The following is a 10,285-nucleotide window of genomic DNA, read 5'->3' as shown; positions in this document are numbered from 1 at the left end:
TATAATCTTGCAACGACAGTGACCAACTTCCTCAGGTCTCATGATTGCATCCCATTAGGTCCTATGGATTCATGTGTGCTCAGTTTGTTTAAATGTTCCCTGACATGATCCTCCTCCACTGAGGGTAAGTCTTCCTTGCAATGGGATTCCTCACTTGACTCAAGGGGCTGAAACTGTTCAAGGCAAGTTTTACCAGTAAAGAACAGTGAGTGAAGGTGTTCACTCTTCTCCATGTGCTTTTAGTACAAATATGAAGTTCTTATGCAGAACCTAGACAGGTTCCACTTTTCTACTGCTAATTTCCATCTGACCCTCCCTTCCTCACCCCCAAGTGAAAGGGATGATTTTCTTCTCTGAAATTATGGGTAAGTTAATTCTGCAGTGAATTCATACCTCAGCAGTCCAGACACACATTTTGTACGGATGACTATATTTGTTTTTCTTGAGACAGCAGTCTCCATATGCCTGGGTATAGCACTTACTATAACAAAAGATAGCTATTAGAGATAGAATAAGTGATGAATATGAGCAGCAGTTTACTCTATGAGTCACCAATATAAGTATCTTTGATATATTAGCTTTAGTTAGCCTAAGCAGAAATTAGAGGAGTCAGGGACTTCCAAGGGCAAAAGATTAGAGGAAATGTTCCAAGTAGCCAATATGCTTTCCCCTTATTCAGATATTCAGATGATGACAAAATGTTACAATCATAATTATACCTGGATTAAGGTGAAGCACAGGTTCCCACATAAATATTTCTGAATTGTTTTTAAAACGTCACTGCTGAACTTCTGTAAAATAAGTTCTCAACCTAAAGAGAAATGTCCTTGTTAAGTGCTTCTTTGAATTTTACTTTTGGTGTTACATATACACATCCTACAGAAAATTATTTATTTATTTCTGTACCTTTGTAATCTACACAAAAACATAATGGTTTTGTTACACATATGTTGTCATACTGAATGATTTGCTGTGTATTGTATTCACATTTCTTCTTTTGGCTGTTCAAGTATAATTTTTTCAGCCACTATAATGAAGATGTGGGGGTTTTCCATTTGTTCTGGTGGGCTCCTGGATTTATTGTGATTGATCACCTGACCTCTGAGGAAGAGAAAGTCAAGGTGAAAAGTGGATAATGCAGATTTGTCAATAGGACTTTTTACTTCTTAATATTAATTTAGGATCTAGAGCTTAATTTGAGTTTTTACTTACTGGTTTCAGGTTCACATCTGGTAGGTTTAGAAGAAGAGGCAGCTGTGTCAATGGGCCATTTAAGTTTTTGATTTCAGATTAGTTGACTCCAAAACTTTAAGAGTGGAAGAAATTTTATGTAAAAATAGAAATGGGCAAGAAAAAGTTTTTCCAGACAGATTTCAAGTTTCCCTTTTTCTTACTGAGACAAAGCTGACCTTTTCAAGTTTTCAGTGAAGAAACAGCCATAAATCCAAAATAAACAGTACTGCATTAGCAACATACTCAAAATAGTGTTATGCCTGGTTGGCAGCTGAAAACTCATGTCCTACAAACCAGTGCAGTGATTTTATTGTTAAAAAGCAGGTTATTTTAGAGACCCTAAAAGAGAAGGGGTAAGGCTAGTGGGAATGCAAAAAAACCACTGGACTAAAACAACCAATTTACATAGATCTCCAAAACTGAAAATAAGGATAGGAATTCTAGAAAAAGTGCACAAAGCAGTACCAGTGTCATCTTTGCTATGAATAAATTGAATGTGATCTCTCTGGTTATGCCTAAATGTTCTCAAAAATCCCCAGCAGAGAATGTTGCAACTCTCTGTAAGTTGAGTAGACTTGGGCTGCAGAAGAAATTACATGGGGAGTGGAAAAGGAAAAAAAAATATTAGGGTGCTCTATAACTTGACCTATCATTCTTATGTATAATCAAGATGTATCTGGACTGTGAACCTAGATCACAAAATTATTTCCAATTTTTAAAAGACATTTTCAAGTTCTACAGTTTTAGAGTTAGCCTTGAGAAGTACACAGAAATACAGATTTTCCAGGATATTCAAACATATCTGTAAAATGAATACTCCTAAAGAATAGGGTATTGATTCCTTCTTCTGGAGTCTTGAAAATATTGTGATATTAAGTAATATGGATCTAGAAAAAAAATGTGATAAGTAAAAACAGTCACAGGAACGTAAAGTCCAGAGATTGATTTCTTTCCTTCCTTCCTTCCTTGGAATTGGCAATCCAGCTACTAGAAGTGAAGGGAGAAAGGAAGAATTATGACAATCAATCTTGGATGAAAAACTAAAATTAAATTCTTAAAATAAGAGGGAGAGAGGGGAAGAGAGACAGACGGCAATAAGAGGTGTGATGAGAAATATGAGGGAAACCAGGAGTTATTCCATTTGCACCTTGGTCCAGAAGAAAGAGCACCCCAAGAGGGTGCAGCTTTAATAAAAGCAGATGGACAGTTAGAAGACTCCCCAGGTCAAATGATGCTTCAGTTGTGCATATGTGGGCAACAGAAGGCGTAAGAGATAAGGAAAAAGATATTCATTATTGACAAGGAAATAGAATTTAAATTAACCCACTAAGGCTTACCTACCCTTGAAAAAGATGAGGGAACATAGCTTATAGGACATTCATACGATCACCCACAGAAGCATTATCCAGGATTGTGGGGTTAATTTTAAGGTTAGCTTGGGGTTTTTTTTTCAAACTAGATCTACCATTTAGTAATCAAGAACATCATCTTTTGTTTTTCTAGAATAGCTGCACACCATTTTCATCATTGCCTTGGCCATGTAATGAGGACATCAGGAGAGAGCTGACAGGAACTAAGTATTTTGCTCCTAACTGAGAAGCAACAAAAGGGAGCAATGTAGTCTTCCCAGTGGCCTCTCCACCCAAAATGTCACATGACAGTCTCAGGATTCAGGCCATGTTTTCTTTGCTTGTATCACAGCAAGTGAGTCTGAGGACCAATAATGCCTCAGGTTATGCCTCTCATCTGTAATGATATGCTTCAGGAGAGAGATTCTGACAAACTTATCTGGTACCACTATGGCAAACTGCAGCTAGCAACCAAATAGCTCTTGTATTCAGGAATGCCAACAAATATCTTTGGAGTGGAAAATGTAAAATGAAGGGAAAAATTAGAAAGAATAGTAATAAGAGACGTAGCAGGGCAGAAAGAATCAAAACTCTAACACAGGACCCCAGAAAAATTATCCATGTGCAAACATTTGGAACCAAATAAGGTACAATGAAGGAAATATTATTGGGAAAGCAAAGGAACTGAGGGTATCTTCATTTTCTCCATCTATCTTGATTGCCTTTTTAGGACAAAGGAAAGAGCTGAGACAGTCTGGGGTTTATTAAAATCTTCATTCAATTTTCCTTTGTTAATTAAGAAAAATCAAGGAAGAGATACACAAGCTCTATTTGATTAGAAGTATTTATGCAACTTTATGTCCTAACAGATTGCATTTCAAAGTCATCCACAAAGTCATGAGTGCTTTAAAGTAGTTCTCTTCTGATCTTTTAGATTCAATTATTCAGACTTTTTTTTCTGGAGATGCTAACATCACATCACATGCAGAGTCTGTCTCATATTTGTCCAACATGTTTTATAAGACAAGGCTTTAACCTGGAACATTTAAGCAGTTGTGCTTTGCTTTTATGCAGCAGCCAGACATTCAAGCTGTCATCTTCATTAGCATCAATTCTCCTGTGTTCCTGAATCCCAAAATCTTAGCAGTATCTGCACCTCCCAGTGCTCTCCACAGATGAGTAAATGTTCACTAGATAAACAGATTAGTACATTCAGGACTAGATCCTAAGCATTATCATCTCTTCAGTGCCTTCTTCATATTTAAATAGATAGATAGATATGTCTTAGGTACTTATCTACTCTTAAGTAGGTAACTCTTCCTTTGTTACAATGGGTAACCAAAGTGTCACACAGAGAGACATGCATGTCCTATCAGTAAAGTATATAAGCCTGCATAAAATGTAAAAGATCTACTTTATACAGCTTAAACTTTAAAATCATGCCCAGCAGTTATGCCTGCTCCCTTATCACCTTTGCAACTCCTCCTGTGTCAGTGTTATTAATTTTCCCGCTACATTAATTTACCCACAATTAATTACTAATTTTAAACAGATTCTTCAGTGCCATCTATACATTGTTGTGAATTTAGGATGTCCAGTAGGTTATGAGTGGGTAGATAATTTTGTCCCCCTAAGCAGACATAGAAATATGCAATAAACTTCATTGACATGCTCACAGTAATTTATTTTCTCTTTCTGTGCAATTATAGGAAAAAAGCAGTAGGATCAAACTTTTACTTAGGTATAACTGAAGATATAGTTAATCTTACAGATATATTTAACATTCAAATTCTTCTGTCATAGCTATGGCACATTTTTTCTGTGCAAAGCACCTGCCTCAGATACCTGTGGATTTAATATTGAGTAATTACTCAGAAATGCAAAAGCCACAGTGCCTTTTTCACTTTTACTATAGGGGTACCAGCCATGGATTCACTTGGGAATTATTAACCTTCCTCGTTTAGTGTATAAAATTAAACCAAGAGATAACAAAACCTTGGAATACTTTCTTGAGCCTGGCAACAAGCACTATGCATGGCTTCTTTTATTGTAAATCAGCATAACTCTGTGTTTACTTAAACTTGCTGACATTTGCGTCCCCAGCTTGTTAATGTTCCAGAGGTGACTCTCAGAGCTGCAGTGTGTTTCAGCTTTTAGCAAGGCACCTGGGTTAAAGTCAATTAAAGAGGAGATATTCAGCAGGTCTTCAAATCAGACCTAAGTATTAGAACCATTCAAGAAATGTATGCTTTTATCTGAAAGCTGGATTGAAATATAAATATTTCATTTTGGGTCATTTTTTCGTTCTGGTTTGTATAATTCTTTTTCCTTTTTGTTGAAAAGAAAACCTACTTGGGGCTCATGCAAAATATTTTGTTCGGTCTGAAACAGAATATTTTATTTTGGCATATTTGAAATAAAAGGCAAAAGAAGCAACATTTTAGACACAGAAAATGTATCCTAATTTTTCATTTTTGTCTAATAACCCAGTTCTCAGGGGATTAATATAAAGTTATGAAATGCACAGGGTCAAGACCTTTCTTGATGTAAGGATCTGACCATTCACAGCACACAAAGCAGTCTCAAATATTTTGGTAGATATAGCTCTCCCTCAGTCTTTTCTGTCAGAGCCATGACATTCTGCACAGACTATTTAAATATTCATAGGACAAGAGGATAGCATAAAAATTACTTCATGGCCTGCTTTTTCAGGTGTTCTTCTGGGCAGGATACATTAATTCAAATCCCTGCTCTGAGTCATCCAAAAATAGAACTGCGATTTTGAAGGGTTCCAGCACCTCATTTTTGGGGGAAAAGAGGCTTTGTGTAACTGGATTTTATGCCAAATGCTTATAAGCTGTCTTCACATTTCAGAATGCTCTGTCACTCTTATTTGGGACAATAAAAATTTGTCTCTGAGCTGTGTTTCTCAGTGAAGGACTGATTTATTGACACTGTAATATCCAGCTGTACTGGGTATCTTTAATAAAACGTATATACTGAAAAGAAAAGGCATCAGCCAATGAAGAAGCTATTCTTACTTATCAAATATCATAAAAACTTGATAATACTAAAATTTTTCTCAGTCTAAACAATTAGTACTCCAGTTTTCTTTTTTCTTTTTTTTTTTTCCTCCTTTATATGGTATTTTAAATAATCGTCAGGAAGAATAAAAGAATAAGTCCTTCTAATCACATCCAATGCTGACTGTTTCAAAGGAAGAAATTGTTCTGAAGCTCTCTGTAGAGGTCTGAGGCAGTGTTTGGAAAACATAGTTTTAAGTAAATGCCCAATATGTGTATATTTTGGCACTTTGACTAATGTCAAATATAATTCTACACAAGTTAAGGAAATTGTCTGCATTTGTGTGCATGCAAGTGAGATATGTTGCTACAGTGGACCTCATTCTATAATCTCTGGGACAAGGAAAATATGCAATGGGATCTGATGGGGAAAAAAGGCAACTTTGAAACTAAAAGCATCAGAAAGTAAGGAACAACAACAATACCTGGAAGATGTTTCACTCCACCAGACATTAGAGGTCTTCATCAGTAGGACTGTTATAGAGCTTTGCTGCCTCTTGAAGTCAAGACTTCCTGGTAACTAGAGGAAAGAATAATTTTTTGGAAAATTAACTCTTTGGCTGAGCAGTTGTGAGGAAGAACAAAGTCCCTGACAAGAAGTGGCTTAGATATTTTTGTAAGAGTGGTAAAGGACTGTTGCACAGGTCCGCAGGTACCCGGCTTCCTTAGCCATCATCACCTGCTTTGTTGGAAAAGGATCCTCAGATGAGACTGTTCATCTCTGCTGTGCCAGAGGACTGACTGACTGACTGACTGACTGACTGACTGACTGACTTCCTTCCTTCCTTCCTTCCTTCCTTCCTTCCTTCCTTCCTTCCTTCCTTCCTTCCTCCCTCCCTCCCTCCCTCCCTTCCTCTTCTTTTTCCCTGACTCCCTCCATCTCTAGCTCTCTCTGCTGCCTTTATAACTTTCTCCATTAACAATCCATATGTGCCATCAGCTATTAGCCCTGTTAATATAACCATCTGCAGGTGAATCTGTCCTGACATCCTTTGTGCAATCAGACCTGTGATTAGGATTGTAAAAGTGGCAGAGATATAATATGGTAGATGAAAGATACTAGAAAGAATTTTGAACAATAATGGAAAAAAAGCTGGAGATACAATATTATCACACAATGAAAGACTAATAATGCACTTTCAGAAGAGAAGATTTGGAAACCAGAAACAAAGAAACCAAAGTCTGAAAACGTCATTCAGATTTAAAGGCAATATTAAAAATCCTGATATGGTGAAGACAATAGCAAAAGGTAATAAGTATTCATGCCCAACTGTTTCCCTTAACATTGCATTTGGTTATTTTGTTTACCATCCATCTGAACTGCTTCTTTTTGACAAATTTATTAAATGAAGCCTGAAGAAAGAGTCTGGTACTTATCTATTTGATCATCTCTATAAAAAATGCATATAAGTGATCTCCCTTTTTCCACCTGAATTTCATTTCTTTTGTCATCCATCTGAATAGTTGTAAATAAAGATGAAATAAAACAAGTTTGGTATTATACATTTTATTTTCTATTTACAGGTTTCAGATTTGAGGCTAAGGCTCAAAGTCTGAAAGAAGGATAGAGCAGATTTTCTATTTTCCTATTCATAAGCAGAAGAATTGGATATTTCTGAAGCACATGAAGCAAATAAAAGTCTCTTTTATTATTATTCATAACTAAAATTCTGGTCTATTTTTATTCTTACTGTAGCTTTTATAGAGAGCTATGCATCTGAGTCAGCACCTCAAAGCAAAACTCATTTCCAATTCATGACATCTCTTTTTCCTCCAATTACTTAGCTTCATTTCCTTCTTGTTTCATTTTTTTCCCTTTTGACTCTCACCCACTCAGATGAAATTGCTACACAGTGTAATTCTCCATTTGAGAGCGATATATCATATTCTTGAATAGGCTTTAGTTTAACTAGCCTTTCTTTGGTTTGTTTTTTTTTTTTTTTTCTTTTAACTGCAATAATTACATGGCCTTGACATATAGAGCTAAAATATAGGAAGGAGAAAGACTGTATGGGAAGAATGCCCATTTGTGCATTTTATTATGGCTTTTGCGGTCATATCTTCGAAGTGTCATTTTTCACTCTTCCTTCCCATACTGTTGTGCTGATGGCCTGTCAGGTTTCTAAATTTATCTCTTTCACATTTTTTGCACTCTTCATCTTCTCTCAAAGCTTGATTCTATTTATTCTAGCTCCTCTACTTCTCTTACTTTTTATACTATATATAATTTTTTCTGCTCTACTGTATTATCAACTGTGATTGTCAACACTTGAGTTATTTTCAGCAATGTTAGGATCCAAGGCAATGTCAAATGTATGATTTTGTGTGCACTTCCTCTTTAAATCTCAAGGTACGCAGTGTTCTTGAATAGTAAGAATTTCCAGAGAGGATCCTATAAAGCATCTGACAGAAGTGCTAAGATATTAATTAAAAATCCACACTAGTATGGAAATATATGTCTAATCATTGCCTTTGCAGTAGATTTTCTTGGCATACATCCTGAGCATGCCTAGAAACATGTAGGCACTTTTAAAGGTTCCAGTGCAGCAAGGTTTTTAGTATATGCCTTGGGAGGTTGTTCTGTGAACCATCCAACTACAAAACACAAGAAAAAGATCCTCATCCAGATCTATGGGGAGGAAGATATTTTTTCATTATTTTCCAAAAAAAAAAAAAAAAAAAAAGCCTTTGTTTTAATTATACTAGAGGAAATGGAGTCTCAAATGTCCAGGAAATTGCTAACTGAGTTTGTTCATGGTCCTCCACCATATTTGATAATTTGACATTGCTGCAGCCTCCATGACCACAGCGCCTCAGCATATGAAGAAAAATTGAAATGTATTTTGTTTACTCTCAAAGCAAAGACAGAAAAAAGGAGTGTCCTGGATCTTACGTATACTATTTTCCATGATAACTGTGGTTGGTTTTTTTCTAAAGACTCCTTTGAAAAAAGAGAAATGACAAGTATAGCAGTAAGTCTGCTATTAAAAATCACGCCCTCAATTCACTGGATTGGATATTCAAAAATAGATCACAGAAAAATATACCCCCTGTAGTACTGCCAAGGTCAGTGAGAGTTAAGACAATCTGAATAAATGTGGATTCCGCAACTGAAAACTTCGCATTGCCCATCAACTACTTCTGAAGTTTCCCTTGATTTGAGCAAGTCAGATCATTGCTACTTACTTTTCTTAGCAAGTTGCTTCTCTCCAGACACTATTTAGTATTATCTGAGTGACATGATGACAACTGTATCAAAGTGTGGCATCTCTGGGTCAGATTTTTCAGTGAAATAAAGACAGCATTCTCAATTTACTTTGATGACATAACCAAGTATCCTAAAGTATTATTATTACTGCAAAATGGATATGACAAATGGAGAGTGTCCAGCTGCTCAGAGGGGAATGCTTTACAAATAGAGGTTGCCCAAAAGACTGACAAAGGCTCTCATTTGTAATTCTGCCAGGATTACTGGCAGATTTGGAAGACTCTTTTGTGGGTCTTTTGATTTGCAGACAGTAGAAACAAGGATCTCGCCCCAAAGAATAATATACCCAATAATAAACCCAGAAGTAATAAAAAATTATTTGAGTCATCAAGCTGTAAGTAATCATGCAGTGGGGAGCAAGGAGAAGCTAAGTACAATTTTAGCATTGGTACAGCATATTGCTCACACTCGCTCTTAGTTCCATCACCCATTCTTGACCAAAGAAGACTTACTTTTTTTTGTTTTAGTTGTGATGGAAATACTTAAGTGAAAAACATCTGAAACATTTTCAGTGAATCTACAGAAAGATCACAGTCATACCTGTGTTGATTCTGCAGAGTTAAAAGGAGTAACACTAAAAATACCTTTATATTGGTCAGCAGCTCCAAATACCTAGAGGGAGCACAGCTGAGTTAGGCAGTGCTATTTTTGTAGAGCCACTTTATATAGAAGAATAGAAGTTCAAATATAAAGACGATGAGGTCATAACAATGCAAAGAGTGAACAATTAAAATATCTCAGAACTCTTTGAGGAGGATTTTGTGTGGGTAAGAAATGAGCACATATCCAGCAACAAGCCAAGAATCTGTATCCAGTGGAATGGTGCTGGCAGCAGGAGCAAAGGGTGCCCAAAGTCAGGTGAACTGACACTCTCCCTGCACTCTAGGTGCAGGACTCCCATTAATAGTTAACAGCAACAATACACAGGGAACAAGGTGAGAACAACTCCTTATACGAGAGTTCAAGAAAGCAATTAAATCTGAATTCCCAAAGAACAATCTTGGCAAGCTTACAATTAGTTCTGATGTGAATATCCTTCTTCCCCAGTGTGTTTACAGTTACAGACACACAGCAGAGGCAAGAACTGCGGCCCTGATTCTGTAACAGTTTATCTGTCATGACTGAGGTATTTATATCTTCCTTGCACACCTGTACACTGTGTTCTGTAAATGGTTTTGCAAATATCATATTCCATATGCTTTATTATACATATGTTACTGTATTTAATACAGAGATCCATTACTCTGAGGATAAAGTGGCTTCCATCATCTGGATATGTTTATTTTTGAAAGCTTTTAGCACTTCCATGGCTGCATGACAAGTTTAGGCTATTAGAGTCTATCCTAAGTGTA

The 10,285-nt window shown here is 36.3% G+C and overlaps 1 long non-coding RNA gene across 2 annotated transcripts; it reads right to left on the bottom strand.

Annotated features, from left to right (window-relative positions):
* Positions 1 to 3,350: 3,350 nt before the first annotated feature.
* On the bottom strand, positions 3,351 to 6,479 carry LOC138107258 (uncharacterized). 2 transcript variants are annotated; one of them, XR_011149354.1, is made up of 3 exons: positions 6,345 to 6,479; positions 6,091 to 6,185; positions 3,351 to 3,772 (listed from the first exon to the last, which is right to left on the bottom strand). It is a non-coding gene; the product is annotated as an uncharacterized lncRNA (long non-coding RNA). The 2 variants fall into 2 exon arrangements; XR_011149353.1 differs by lacking the exon at positions 3,351 to 3,772 and adding an exon at positions 4,060 to 4,747.
* Positions 6,480 to 10,285: the final 3,806 nt, after the last annotated feature.

Source organism: Aphelocoma coerulescens, chromosome 3 (genome assembly GCF_041296385.1).
Source record: "Aphelocoma coerulescens isolate FSJ_1873_10779 chromosome 3, UR_Acoe_1.0, whole genome shotgun sequence".
Lineage (NCBI taxonomy): Eukaryota > Metazoa > Chordata > Aves > Passeriformes > Corvidae > Aphelocoma > Aphelocoma coerulescens.
Note: the sequence above shows the minus strand (reverse complement) of the source record. Positions and strands in the feature narration are given on the sequence as shown.